The sequence below is a fragment of the Polypterus senegalus genome, chromosome 3, assembly GCF_016835505.1.
Source record: "Polypterus senegalus isolate Bchr_013 chromosome 3, ASM1683550v1, whole genome shotgun sequence".
In the NCBI taxonomy this organism is placed as follows: domain Eukaryota; kingdom Metazoa; phylum Chordata; class Cladistia; order Polypteriformes; family Polypteridae; genus Polypterus; species Polypterus senegalus.
Genome location: NC_053156.1, coordinates 33,142,845 through 33,156,415, shown reverse-complemented (window position 1 = coordinate 33,156,415; position 13,571 = coordinate 33,142,845). Strand labels below are relative to the sequence as shown.

The window sequence follows — 13,571 nt, the reverse complement described above, 5'->3', positions numbered from 1 at the left end:
TGTTTCTCTACCTCCTACTCCCCACTCTCCACGTGCCCTCTCTATCATCTCTCTACTGTTTCTGTTTCTTTACTTCTTAGTGTGGCTCAATATTTAATCAAGCCTGTCTGTGTTCCCAAATCAGCCCTTTTAACACAGCTTACCTTCTAATATGTCACAATAACTGGAATCTCTAGCTAATAAATACTCAGCAGCAGTGCCACCTAAGACTGGCAAAACTGTGTCCTGTGTGTGAGCAGTGTAGGTGCAACGAAAATGTTAGCTAGAAACAATGAGCTCATGACCAGTAATTCCTTTTGAAATGTGCAGCATAAGGAACTGTGGCACACTCTTCTCCACATCCAGGTAAATGACTTTTGTTCCTCTTCTCGTAGGAGTCAGGCTTCATTGACACATAGCGAATTGACCAAAAGTTAGTATTCCATGGCGTTTACAAATCTACTGCCAAGCAAAGGTCATTCAGGTGAGCAGCTGATCAACACTATTTTGCAATTTCAGTCAATTGGCAGCCACACAATTTCTGGTTAGAATACTTTGAAGAACATGTCATTTGGAGGCCCTGTATGAGTGACTGCTTGTGATTTTATGCTTGAATGTGACCTGAGCTAGTCTGCTTCCCTGTCTATGGTTGGTTAATAATAATAATAATAATAATAATAATAATAATAATAATAATAATAGAAGAAGAATTATTCAGACAGACATTGAACAGCTACAGTATATTGACACGAGGCTGACCTTTGAAAGGTTGTGAGGCTCTGGGCTGTAGAGCCAGACAGAGAGACTCCTCATGGCAGTTCAGGGTCACATACTTAATACATTCTTGTCGTGATCAGCGCTGAAATTTGGGGTCTTTCAGCCTTTTCTAAAAGTAGTAGAAGCCATTTTGCGTTCTGTGGTTAGGGTCACGTCCTGCATTTCTCTGGGGTGGGCACTTTGATTTCATCAACAGATGGGATAAAATGTCAGCCTTCGCACTGAGCTTTGTTCGATCTGTGGATAAATCCTTCAAAACCTTTCTTGATCATTGGTACGATCACCAGCCTGAAGAGGTCATGGAGACAGAAAAGTCACCATTTGTTACGATAAAGTTATGAATAGTGATCATACCATTGGAGCCAACTGCCTCAACATCATTCTCCATGATATCACAGTTCCTAGTGATGCAAATGTTTCAAACAAAGAGGTAGAAGAAATCAATAAATACAAAGACCTCAAGACTGAGGATTCACACATGTGGAACACAAAGCCTTGTATGATTCTGGTCGTGGTCGTAGCACTTGGAACTGTTTGACTAGGTCTCCAAAAATATCTCAATGAACTGGTAGGTAAAGCAAGTGATGCCCTCACTGGAAACTGCCCATATACTTTGTAAGGTCCTGGTTATCAGAATAAAAGATCTAAGGAAGCTGGTGGGTTTCTGGTAATAAACAAGTAGCATAAACTAAGAGAAAAAAAGAAGAGGAAAATAATAATAATGTTTGTGTATACAGAATTTATCGAAAAACAAAATTACAAAATACTTCACACAATAAAACAGATACATTAAACTATCACAAATATGTAATCTAAAGTTAAATCTAATTAAAAATAGTCAACATTCTTGTCATCATCATCATCACGTCATCACTGGTTAAAGGCAAGTAAATTAAATCAACAAACAAACAAATAAATAAATACATACATATGTGCATAAATACAGAAAACAACAAAGAAATAATAGGACTTGAGTTAATAAGACATATATAAAAAAAGAACAGAAGGTAAAAGACAAATTAGATTGCTGCAAACACCCTAACAAAACAAGAACGATTTGGACTGGGATTTAATTGATGGAGTCTAATGTTGCCCAGGTAGACTTGCAGTTACAATCACGAAACATCCAAAATAATCACAGAAAAAGATGGATGGGTGGATCCAGACTAAGAGATACTTTAAATCATCTGTGGTAAATGTTACAAACTATTAAATGGGGCTGTCATAAAAGTCAACCAAAATCAAAAAGTAAGAAAAAGATATGTCCACTTTAGCTTGTCTACTCTATTTCATCCACCTACCCTTCCTCCAGAAATTCAGAAAATTGTACCATCACCCCCTTGATGATATCCATTTTCAAATCTACTTAATAGTTAAGTGGCATGGTGCCCAGAGCCCATCCCAAAAGCATTGGGCTGAAGGCAGGAATCAACCCTGCACGGCATAGCAATCTTCTAAGGAGTACACTAAAGCAGACTCACATCTCCTCAATCTGATATCAAGATGACCACCTCTCCTCCAACAACTTCAAAGCAGACCCGACTAAGGAATGGAAGGAAAAGGAAAGGAATCGGGAAAACATTTATGTTTTCAACAAACACATAATGCTCGGTTTTAATTATCCGAAGTGAAAGTGGTCAAAATGAAGCCATTCCCATAATGGTAATGCCTCTTCTGTGATAGACAGGGTGAGTTTCTGTGCTGGGATGATAACATTGTATCAGGAGAAGCCCACCAAATCAACAAGCTAATTAAAAGTGTAGGCTCAATTATGGGACACACTCTGGACCCCCCTGGAAGTAGCAGGAGGAGGAGAGAATGAAACCCCTGCTGTACCTGAATAATTCATCTTTCTTAATAATGATATTATTAAGAGTAATATTAATGATCAAAATACCACATTAAAACTGGAATACCTAAAAGTTGCTTCCAGATGCCATATATTTTAGGATGATTTCATTTTTTCTTCCAGTTTGCAGTTCCTACATTAATAAACTAAAAAGCAGAATCAACACGTTTTAGTTACTTTTTATTCATAGACTGAAATAGCAGCTCCACCAAATCGTGGAAAACTCTGGAAATGTTAGGCACCCTCAGACAAAGAAAACATGAAAAATGACTTTAAAAAGCATCAAATTAAGATCCATCCATCCGTTCTGACACCTGCAGTAGGGTCAAAGCTAAAAACCCAAACAGTAACATGTGTAATAAGACTGGTGGGGCACCTGTGGGCTAACCCTGTGTAACTGAAATTAAAAAAAGAAAACAAATGCAGTTAATAGTGTTAGCAAGAACGTCTTTTCAGATGGGATTCTGCTTCTGACTGCTCTAAATGTCGGAGCATCTGTTTATGTTGAAGAAGCGGGTCCAGGCAGCCATCAATCTTCCAGTCTGCAGAGGTTAGGAAAAGAGACGATGCTGTCATAGAGCGGCCACCCCTGGAGTGCCGAAGAATTACGCTCACCAGAACCCTTAACCCAGGGGTCCTCAATCACAGTCCTGGAGGTCTGCAGTGGCTGCAGGTTTTTGTTATAACCTGGTTGCTTAAATAGAAATCAATTCTTGCCAATAATTTCATTTCATGGCTTGTTAGTGCTTTAACTCTGCTATGTCAGGCTATTCTCATATCCTAAGTTTTCTTTCCCATTCGAAGGATATCATCCAAATGATCTGAAGGCTAAAATGGAGGAGTAATTCACAGTCCTTCACTTTTTTCTCTTCACTTTCCTTCCAAGTATTTAATTAAACCCAAATAGTGCATGATAAATACACACAAGTAAAAATGGTAACACGCTAAATGGAGAAATGCTGGTGTGTCTTTTGTCATTTGCATGTTATTGCTAATAAGGAGCCATTAAAAACCAAGAATACAGCTATTTAAGACTAAAATAAGCAATAAGGGTTCAAAATCTTAACGAGTGAGACAACTAAAGTGAAGCAAAAGTGTTACTTGAGCGATAAGTGTTTCTTATTAGGCAATTGGGTTGGAACAAAAACCTGCAGCCACTGCGGCCCTCCAGGACCGTGATTGAGGACCCCTGCCTTAACCTGTTCCCCCTCAGTTACACTAAATGAGGTTGAGAATGTTGTTATTTAACGGTATTTTTTGTTTCAATTAATTCATCAAGTATACAAAGATATTGGACATTGGCATACAGCTCTGTAAGATTAAATAAATTAAACATATAAAAAAACCAAAAGCTTAAATAAGTAATAAAAACAGCCAATATTTATTCAGCAGGTGTGTATCTGTGGATCTTGGCGCTCCCTCTGTGGCTGGCACTTTGATTAATGACGTTGGACCTTTGCCATGTGGCACTGAATCTGTCGGGAATGCTGGCCATGCTTGTGATTGCTCTGTTTAAGTACATCATTTTTGTAGTTTAAAATATGCTCTTATCACTAGAACCGCTTAGCATTCTGATTTATTTGTGAAATTGTTGCATTATGGCCATCCTAAATATTTGTCACAGTGCCTATAAGTCTTCACCCCCTTGGACGCTTTTACATTTTATTGTTAATACAACATTGAATCCTAAAGGATTTAATTTGACTTTTTAGGCACTGATCAGCTGAAAAAGGGACACTTTAATGTCAAAATGGGAACAGATCTCTGGATGGTGGTCTAAATTAATTAGAAATATAAAAAAGAAAATAATCAATTGTAATAATCAAAGTATTCAAGCCTACCAAAACCCATTCAGGTCTGTATTTAGTAGCTGGCAGGAATGACAGCCATCAGACTCTCTGCGCAGGTCCATCAGCTTTGCACTCTGCCATTTCTCCTCATTCTTCTTTACAAAAATGCTCAGGGTCTGTCAGGTTGCATTGTTAGTCAACAACATAATATGAGACCCCTAACTTCTCACTGAGGCAGTCAATTGATATCAGAAATCACTAATAAAGTGCCCCGAGTATAGCCATATAGGCGTATAAATTATATGTGGTCATTATTGTCAAGTGAATATTGGGTATGTTTTCTTTTATTGCTTTTCAACTATTATTTTCTTTTACTTCATGGTAGTTGTGTCATGGATTCCCAAAACAGAAGGGCTAGCACCAAGAATAAGGAGGGAGGAAGAAAAGGGGCCCCAGAAAAGAATGAGAAATGGAAAGGCAACAGGACCAGATGAAAGGCCATCAGAAGTATGGAAGAGTTAAGGAGAAGGGGGAGTAAATGGGTTGTGGGATCTAATGTAGAAAACCTGTGAGAGGAAAAACATACCACAGGAATGGGCAGTGTGATTGTATCCATTTATAAAAAAAGGACAATATTCAGGATTGTGGAACCTATAGAGGGATAAAGCTGACATCACACATGATGGAAATCTGAGAAAGGGTTACAGAAAGGAGGCTTAGGAATAGACCACCATAAGGGAGGAACAGTTTGGTGGTTTAATGCCAGGGAGAGGAACAACTGATGCATTCTCTGCATCGAGGCATCTCACAGAGAAGCACCGAGGAAACAGAAAGGTTTTCAATTGGTGTTTATTGATGTGGAGAAAGCTTATGATAGCAGGTCACATCAGGAATTCTGGAGCATCGTGAGAGAGAAAGGAATACCAGAGAAGGAGGTGTGGATTGTTCAGGATATGTATGAGGGAGTGAGGATTCAGGTTAAAAGCAGTGTTGGGGTAACAGACAAGATCCCAGTTAGAGGAGGTCTGTACCAGGGATCTTCTTGAAGTCCTTACCTCTCTGATCTGGTTATGGGCGTGGTGGGTCCTAAGATAAAAGGCAAATCCCCTTGGTACATGTTTTTTTGTTGATGGCATTGTGTTGTGTAGCACCAGAAAAGCAGAACTGGAGAAGAACTTGGAAGAATGAAGAATAGAGAAGGGAGAGCTGTTGAAAAGAGTGGATAAATTTAAATATCTAGGATCAGTGGTAGCCCAAGGTGGAAAATTAGATGGAGAGATAACCCACAGAGTGCAGTGTGGATGAATCAATTGAAAGAAGGTTTTAGGAGTATGGTGTTATTAGAGAATTAAGGCAAAGGTTAAAGATCAGGTTTTTCAAATAGTGATAAGACCAGCAATTATATATGGAGCTGAGACACGGGCAGTAACAGGACCACAGGAGAAGTTAAATGTTGAAATGGATCTGTGGAAAAAAGACAGACAAAGAAAATCAGAGGTGCAGCAAAAATGGAGAAATATGTAGGAAAGTACAAGAAAGTAGGCTGAACTGGAATGGACATGTAATGAGGAGAATCAATGAATCTGTTAGCAAAAGAATGATAGGAATGGAAGTAGAGGGCAAGAGAAAATGAGGGAGAACATAGCAGATGTGGATGGATAAAGTAAAAGAAGATCTGAAAGGAAAAGTCTTACCGAGGAAGAGGTCCAGAACTGAGATTTGTGGAGAAGGATGATCAAGCACATTGACCCTACATAAAAGTGGGAAGAGAAGAAGAAGAAGAAGTTCTATTTTGGATTGGTTTTGTCATTTTTGAATCTCCTTAAGTTTACGATTTTTGTTAATATTTCATTGTTCCCTTGTTCTTTGTGTATGTGTTGTGTATATACTGTACAATGTATGTTCCATTATTATATCCGTTGTGTTTTGTGGGTGAAAACCCAAGACGTAGATGATGACATCACTGCTGAAGGACCATCATCAGCCTACTTATTCTGGCTCAGGGCTCACCGTTGTCTCTGTGCTTAATGGCTGTATAAAACCTTCTCAGCTGTGCTGTTCAGTTTCAAAAAGGTAATTGGGAAGTGACATCCTTCACATCTTCTTCAACACTGTGATGGTTAGTCTGTGGTGTGCTGGGCTGATAATATTACTTCAAGTGAGTCCCACCAAATTAACAAGCTAATTACAAGGGTAGATTCAGTTACATGGCACACTATGGACCCCTTGGAGGTTGTAGCAAAGGAAAGAAGGAAAACAAAACTGAGTGCCATTATGACTAGTGCTGCTCAACCTCTGTCTGACACACCAACACTGAGGACATTCAGCCAGAAAATCATTCAGCAAATATGTATCAACAAACGTTATGAGGGCTCCTTTATACCAACAGCAATACATCTGCATAAGACCATGGATATACTTAATACCACACAACATGTGCATTTGAGGATACTGCTGCTGATACTGTATGCAGGCAGGGAGCTGACTATACTTACATGCATACTTTAAGCAAATGTGGAGGATTCCAAAAAGTGCCAGTGTGAGAAATCATTCTGAAGCTGTTGTGAAGGCACAAAAACAAAAAAAAACAGCATCACAGAAGATGATATGTGAGAACTTTTAATGTACAGCATCTTTACAATGGGAATATGCAATGCTTGTATTGCCTGTGTGAGAAATGGATGAAGAAAAGCACCATGAATACATTCCCATGTCAGCTTTTAAGTCTGATGATTTGCTTCTCAGCATCGAATTGTTGATCAAACATCAAAGCATGCAGATTGATCCTGTTGGAGCTGCAATGCGACTTGCCATCAAATGTAAACAATGATACTAACATCACGTACCAAAATTTGAACATACGTGCCACCCAGATTTTTGCTGGTACTTTTAACTCGTGCATGTGTGACATTAATTTCTGGTAATGTGCTCAGAAGATGCGTCAAAAGAACACTGGAAACACATGGCAGCCATGATTCATGTGTGTAAGCATTTTGCGAGTCTCATATAAACCTCACTGGGACTAGGACTGTCAAGACAGAAGTTCTCTTTTCTCTCTTTTACATTTTTTACTGCCTTTTTAGACATTCTGGGGTGTGTTCAGACGATAGATAGATAGATAGATAGATAGATAGATAGATAGATAGATAGATAGATAGATAGATAGATAGATAGTTTCTATCTATCTATCTATCTATCTATCTATCTATCTATCTATCTATCTATCTATCTATCTATCTATCTATCTATCTATCATATAGCTCCTTTCATATCTATCTATCTATCTATCTATCTATCTATCTATCTATCTATCTGTCTGTCTGTCTGTCTGTCTGTCTGTCTGTCTGTCTGTCTGCCTGTCTGTCTATTGAAAGAGCTCAGTAAACCATAAACTAGACAGTTGTAACATACATGGAGATTTCAAGGGTAATGTCTAAACTAAGAGATACTGAAGAACAAGGATATAATGGAGAAAAACTTTTATTTAGGCGGGTTGTGCTCTATTCTAAACACCTCATGCCTTTTAACCAATCACAGTATGAAATGCATACATTGATTAACACCGTATGAAAATTCAATCTCTCTATACAGTATATAAAATCCAACGTCTATCTGTCTGTCTGCTTTTCACAAGAGAACTACTTAATGGATGTAGATTGGGTTTTTTTCTATAATTTGCTTGAAAATTCCAGTTGATTTTGAAACTTCTGTCACCGTGCTAAGTATAATAGTTCACTTGCAGCAATGATTTATTCTCGTTAATCTGAGAGTCAGGCTGCTGGCCGAGAGGTGGGGGAGGCAGGACCTCAGGAGTAGGGAGCCAAGCAGGGTACTCCTCCTCACTCAAACGCCAGCCTCCGTTTGAGTCGATTTACCTCTCACCACATGTTGGAGTGTACCTTGCCTCCACTTCTCTAGTGATACCTGTTTGTTCAGCAGACATTATCATCTAGAGATTGTTAAAGAGTAATGTTTGACATTTTTGAGAGAGAGATCAGAGCTATGTGTGTTTTAGAGGACACTTGCTCATTGGCAGAATTAACACGGCCATGTACTCTTCTCCCTACGCGGTGGGCGCTCTCCCATCAGAGCTGAGCATGATCAGATACAGTGGCAACTTTTGACATTGGAGTGTACCTACCTTCCTCTTGGTCAGAGATGCCTTGCTTTTTACATTTTTGCCAAAGAGATCACTGCTACATTCACACCTTTGATAGCAAAACCAAAAATACTGTATATCAAGAGGCCCTCAGATACGAAAGCTATCAATATAAATTCTTCTCAATACAAATTATTACATTTTTTACAATTTTTTTATTGATTTTTAAAAGTTTGTCCTGTTTCACTACTACGCTGGTGGAGCTGTGTGGGACAGCTAGTAGATTATAAAATGAACCTCTATCCTTTGTTTGGCTGACCATTCTCTTCGGGCTGTAACAGACTGCTGTCAAAGACGCTCCCCCCTCAGCTTGGTGATGCAGGTGTAATTAATGACGCAGATGGACTGGCTTTTCTCCTGCCTGATTACTGACTCTAAAAAGGTTTCATCATACTTGTCTTGTTAGAGGATAAATTTCTTTCTTTAATTTATATGTTTGATTTCTACCACACTTTTCACCACACTGCTATCAGAGAACTCAGAACTGCCACCTGACGTCCCTAACGAAATGCCTAAACTCTTTAATTTGCATTTTCTGCACAAATATACGTACATATATAATTCATTTTATTATCTGTGCATTGATTGATTGTACTATTTGTCATTGGTGTCTCTGCTGTTATATTCATCTTAATTTCCCCTTGAGATTAAAAAACTTTTTCTAATATAACCTAATCTAATCTAATGTAAACTAATCTAATCTAATCTTTATTTATGTCATTGTCTTGCATTATAATTGCTGCTTTTTAGTTAAGTTCTCAAATTTCTGCCAGTAAACTTTGTGAATGATTAGTAGACATCATTGTTACTGAATACCTGCACTTTACACATCACCTGCCTTTTAGTTTTGTAAGTATTATGGCCAAACGGCGAGCAGAGTGAATGGAATTCTGGGTAATTGAAACTAAAAGAAAGCAGGTTTATTTTCAGAAGACTTGCTGACTTCACCCTGCTGTGCATAGTAACAGACTGTCAGCAGATCCAAGGTTGGATCTCACCTGCACCAAATGCTCCTGATGTAGGTGCTCACCACTGGACAAGTGGGATGGAATAAAGATGAGTGGACAGACGGAGGCAGAGAATTAGTTGATTAGTCATTGCTGACCATCAGATTGGCCACAGCCATTCCACCCCTCCAGCACTTTGTCTTCAGGCTGCTGTCTTTGAACTCATTGTGTGGCTTTTCTTTGTGCCTTCTAATGATGTTCTGCTAAAGTTTGAACTCACGACAAAGAAATGTGTGCCCTGGAGCAATCTGAACATTTTAATAGCACATTTTCCATTTGTCGAGTCAGCTGATTTAACTGCTATTAGCACCTGAATGACCATGGCCACTCCTTGTCAGGTAAGTGTGTGCCCTCTGAATCTGCTAGCTGATTTTTTCATTTAAAGATGGCCGGCAAAGCAGAGAAACTTTTTCGAAAGTAGTCAGAGCAGAATTGTGCCCTTGATTAGGGCTTTTAGTCAGATTTATTTTACAAGTAAGCAATAGCAAAGGGCAAAGGTCATATACTGGGTCGTCCCTGAGAGAAGTTCTGCTTCTGTGTGCTTGGGTTTCTTCAGGGTGCTCTGGTTTCCTCCCAAAGTCCAAAGATATGCAGGTTAGGTGACACTAATTTGGTCCCTGATGAGTATGTGTTGTGTTTGAGTGTGGTCACCCTGCAGCGGACTGGTACCTTGTACAGGGATTAATTGTGCCTTCTGCCTTGCATCCTATGTTTTCTGGGATAGATTCCAGCCCCCCATGAATGTGCTTAGAATTAAGTGACCTTAGAAAATGGTATGGTATGGCAGTAATAAAGAAGTGCCTGGAGTAAATGTTAACAAAAGTAGAGGCAGAAAGAATTTATATTATCCTTAGATTACAGTGCCCTACATAATGCTTCGGGCAAAGACACATTTTTCCCTTGATTTACCCCTCTTCTCCACAGTTTACATTACAAATCAAATAATTCAGACATTGAGATTAAAGTGCACATTGCAGACTTTCATTTATTGGTATCTGCATACATTTCAGTCACAACATGTAGAAATGACATGACTTTTTCTACAAGGACCCCAACTTTCAGGGCACCATAATGGCTTTGGGGCGGCACGGTGGCGCAGTGGTAGCGTTGCTGCCTCGCAGTTAGGAGACCTGGGTTAGCTTCCTGGGTCCTCCCTGCATGGAGTTTGCATGTTCTCCATGGGTTTCCTCCGGGTGCTCTGGATTCCTCCCACTCTCCAAAGACATGCAGGTTAGGTGCATTGGCGATCCTAAATTGTCCCTAGTGTGTGCTTGGTGTGTGGGTGTGTGTGTGTGCACCCTGCGGTGGTCTGGCGCCCTGTTCGAGATTTGTTCTGGCCTTGCACCCTGTGTTGGCTGGGATTGGCCCCAGAAGACCCTTGTGACCCTGTGTTAGGATATAGTGGGTTGGATACTGACTGCCTGACTCGTACAGCAGTGGCAGGTCTATTAAAGATAGATAAATAGATACTTTTTTAATCCCAAGGGGAAATTCATATAATCCAGCAGCATCATACTGATACAAAAAAACAATATTAAATTAAATAGTAATAAAAATGCATGTAAAAGCAGACAGTAACTTTAAATAATGTTAACATTTACTCCCCCGGATGGAATTGAAGAGTCGCATAGTGTGGGGGAGGAACGATCTCCTCAGTCTGTCAATGGAGCAGGACAGTGACAAAAGTCTGTCACTGAAGCTACTCCTCTGCCTGGAGATGACACTGTTCAGTGAATGCAGTGGATTCTCCATGATTGACAGGAGTTTGCTTAATGCTCGTCGCTCTGCCACAGATGTTGAACTGTCCAGCTTTATTCCTACAATAGAGCCTGCCTTCTAAACAAGTTTGTCCAGGCGTGAGGTGTCCTTCTTCTGTATGATGCCTCCCCAGCACACCACTGTGTAGAAGAGGGCACTCGCCACAACCGTCTGATAGAACATCTGCAGCATCTTATTGCAGATGTTGAAGGAAGCCAACTTTCTAAGGAAGTATAGTCGGCTCTGTCCTCTCTTGCACAGAGCATCAGTATTGGCAGTCCAGTCCAATTTATCATCCAGCTGCACTCCCAGGTATTTATAGGTCTGTACCCTCTGCAAACAGTCACCTCTGATGATCACAGGGTCCATGAGGGGCTTGGGCCTCCTAAAATCCACCACCAGTTCCTTGGTCTTGCTGGTGTTCAGGTGTAAGTGGTTTGAGTCGCACCATTTAATAAAGTCTTTGATTAGCTTCCTGTACTCCTCCTCCTGCCCACTCCTGATGCACCCAACAATAGCAGTGTCATCAGCGAACTTCTGCACATGGCAGGACTCCGAGTCGTATTGGAAGTCTGATGTATATAGGATGTATATAAATATATATATATATACATATTTAGGACTTTGTCACATTTCCCTTGCATGCAATGACTGCTTGAATTCTGTGATTCATAGACATCACCAGGTGATGCTCTGCCAAGCCTCTAAGCGGCCATCTTCAGCTCCTGCTTGTTTCAGGGGCTTTTCCCCTTAGGTTTTCTCTTCAGCATATGGAAGGCCTGCTCATTTGGATTTAAATTGAGTGACAGACTTTACCATTTAAGAATTTTGCATTTTGTAGCTTAAAAAACCCTTCTGTTGCCATAGTAGTATACTTGGATCATTATCTTGTAAGATGAAGTGCTGTCCAATGAGTTTGAAGGCATTTACTGGAACTTGAGCAGATGACATGTTTTCATACACCTCAGAATTCATTGCGTCACTGCCATCAGCAGTTCCATCATCACTGAAGAGAAGTGTGCCAGGACCCATGCCAGCCATACATGCCCAAGCCATAACTCCTCCTCCACCATGTTTAACAGTTGAGATGGTCTGCTTTGGATCTTGGGCAGTTCCTTTTATGTGTCCACACTTTGCTGTTGCCATCACTCTGTTCAGGTTCATAATTCTACAGGCTCTTTTAAATCCTTGTTTTCACATACTGTAATCTGGCCATCTTGTTTTTGTGGCTAACTAGTGGTTTGCATCTTGCAGTGTGGCCTCTGTATTTCTGTTAATGAAGTCTTCTGCTGATAGTCATCTCTGACACGTCCACATCTGCCTCCTGAAGACTGTTTCTGATCTGTCAGACAGGAGTTTGGGTTTTGGGGTTACCAAGATTCAGAGTTCCAGCTAAACACAAAAGCAAATCTTGGGCTGGTATCAGCTTGCAGAGTCCTGTGAAGTTGTCACCTTAGCTTTGCAAGATTAGAATTGAATCTTTAAAGTATATTTCAGTATAATGTGTGTCTGTGGATCACCTGAGTCATCTTGGGAAAGTAGTCCCACCCCAGGATAAGAGGGGGTGCTATCACTAATGGTACTGTCTTTTTCTTCTCCTGAGCCAGAAGAAAACACCCAGTGAAGGCAATTGACTGGATCCCTTCCAGTCAGAGGAATCTAAAAGTGAGGCGCTCACAGAAGGTGGTATCTTGTTCTGGATCCCCACTCATCAGAGAAGGAGCTCCAACCCAGACCTGACCTGCTAATGATTCCCTGTTGTGTGATGGAAGGACAGAGAGAAGACAATCAGTCAGGGCTACAGTACAGCATGTTAAGTGGCAGCATTCTTGGGCAGCGCTACCTGTACCAATGCCGACAACGCATACTGGGAACAGGAGTTCCATAGGGCAACCTTATAGGGGTCTGTGGGTGACACCAGGGGGTACTGCAGGGATTTATGAACCTTACTTTCAGCAGCTCCTTTGACACGTTATGTGGCAACATCCCTGGGTAGCACCTATTTGCATGGATACCCACAAGGCATATTGGGAACTGGAGTTCCATGGGGCAGCTTTGTTGGGGTCCGTGGGTGACACCAAGGGGTCCTGCAAGGATTTATAAAACTTACTTTCAGCAGCTCCCTCGACATATTAGATGGCAACATCCCCGAGCAGCACTACCTGTATGGATACCCACAGGGCATATTGGGAAATGGAGTTCCATAGGGCAGCCTTGTTGGTGTCCATGGGTGCCACCAAAGGGTCCTGCAA

At 40.6% G+C, this 13,571-nt stretch overlaps 1 long non-coding RNA gene across 1 annotated transcript in view; it reads right to left on the bottom strand.

The window, feature by feature from the left end:
- Positions 1-217: 217 nt before the first annotated feature.
- The window catches only part of LOC120525003, a 43,037-nt gene continuing 29,683 nt past the window's right edge, over positions 218-13,571 (bottom strand). Inside the window, exons 3-5 of the long non-coding RNA XR_005632879.1 lie at positions 6,090-6,145; positions 4,447-5,859; positions 218-1,444 (exon numbers count right to left, since the gene is read on the bottom strand). This is a non-coding gene — a long non-coding RNA (uncharacterized LOC120525003). The remainder of the gene's footprint in view (positions 1,445-4,446; positions 5,860-6,089; positions 6,146-13,571) is intronic.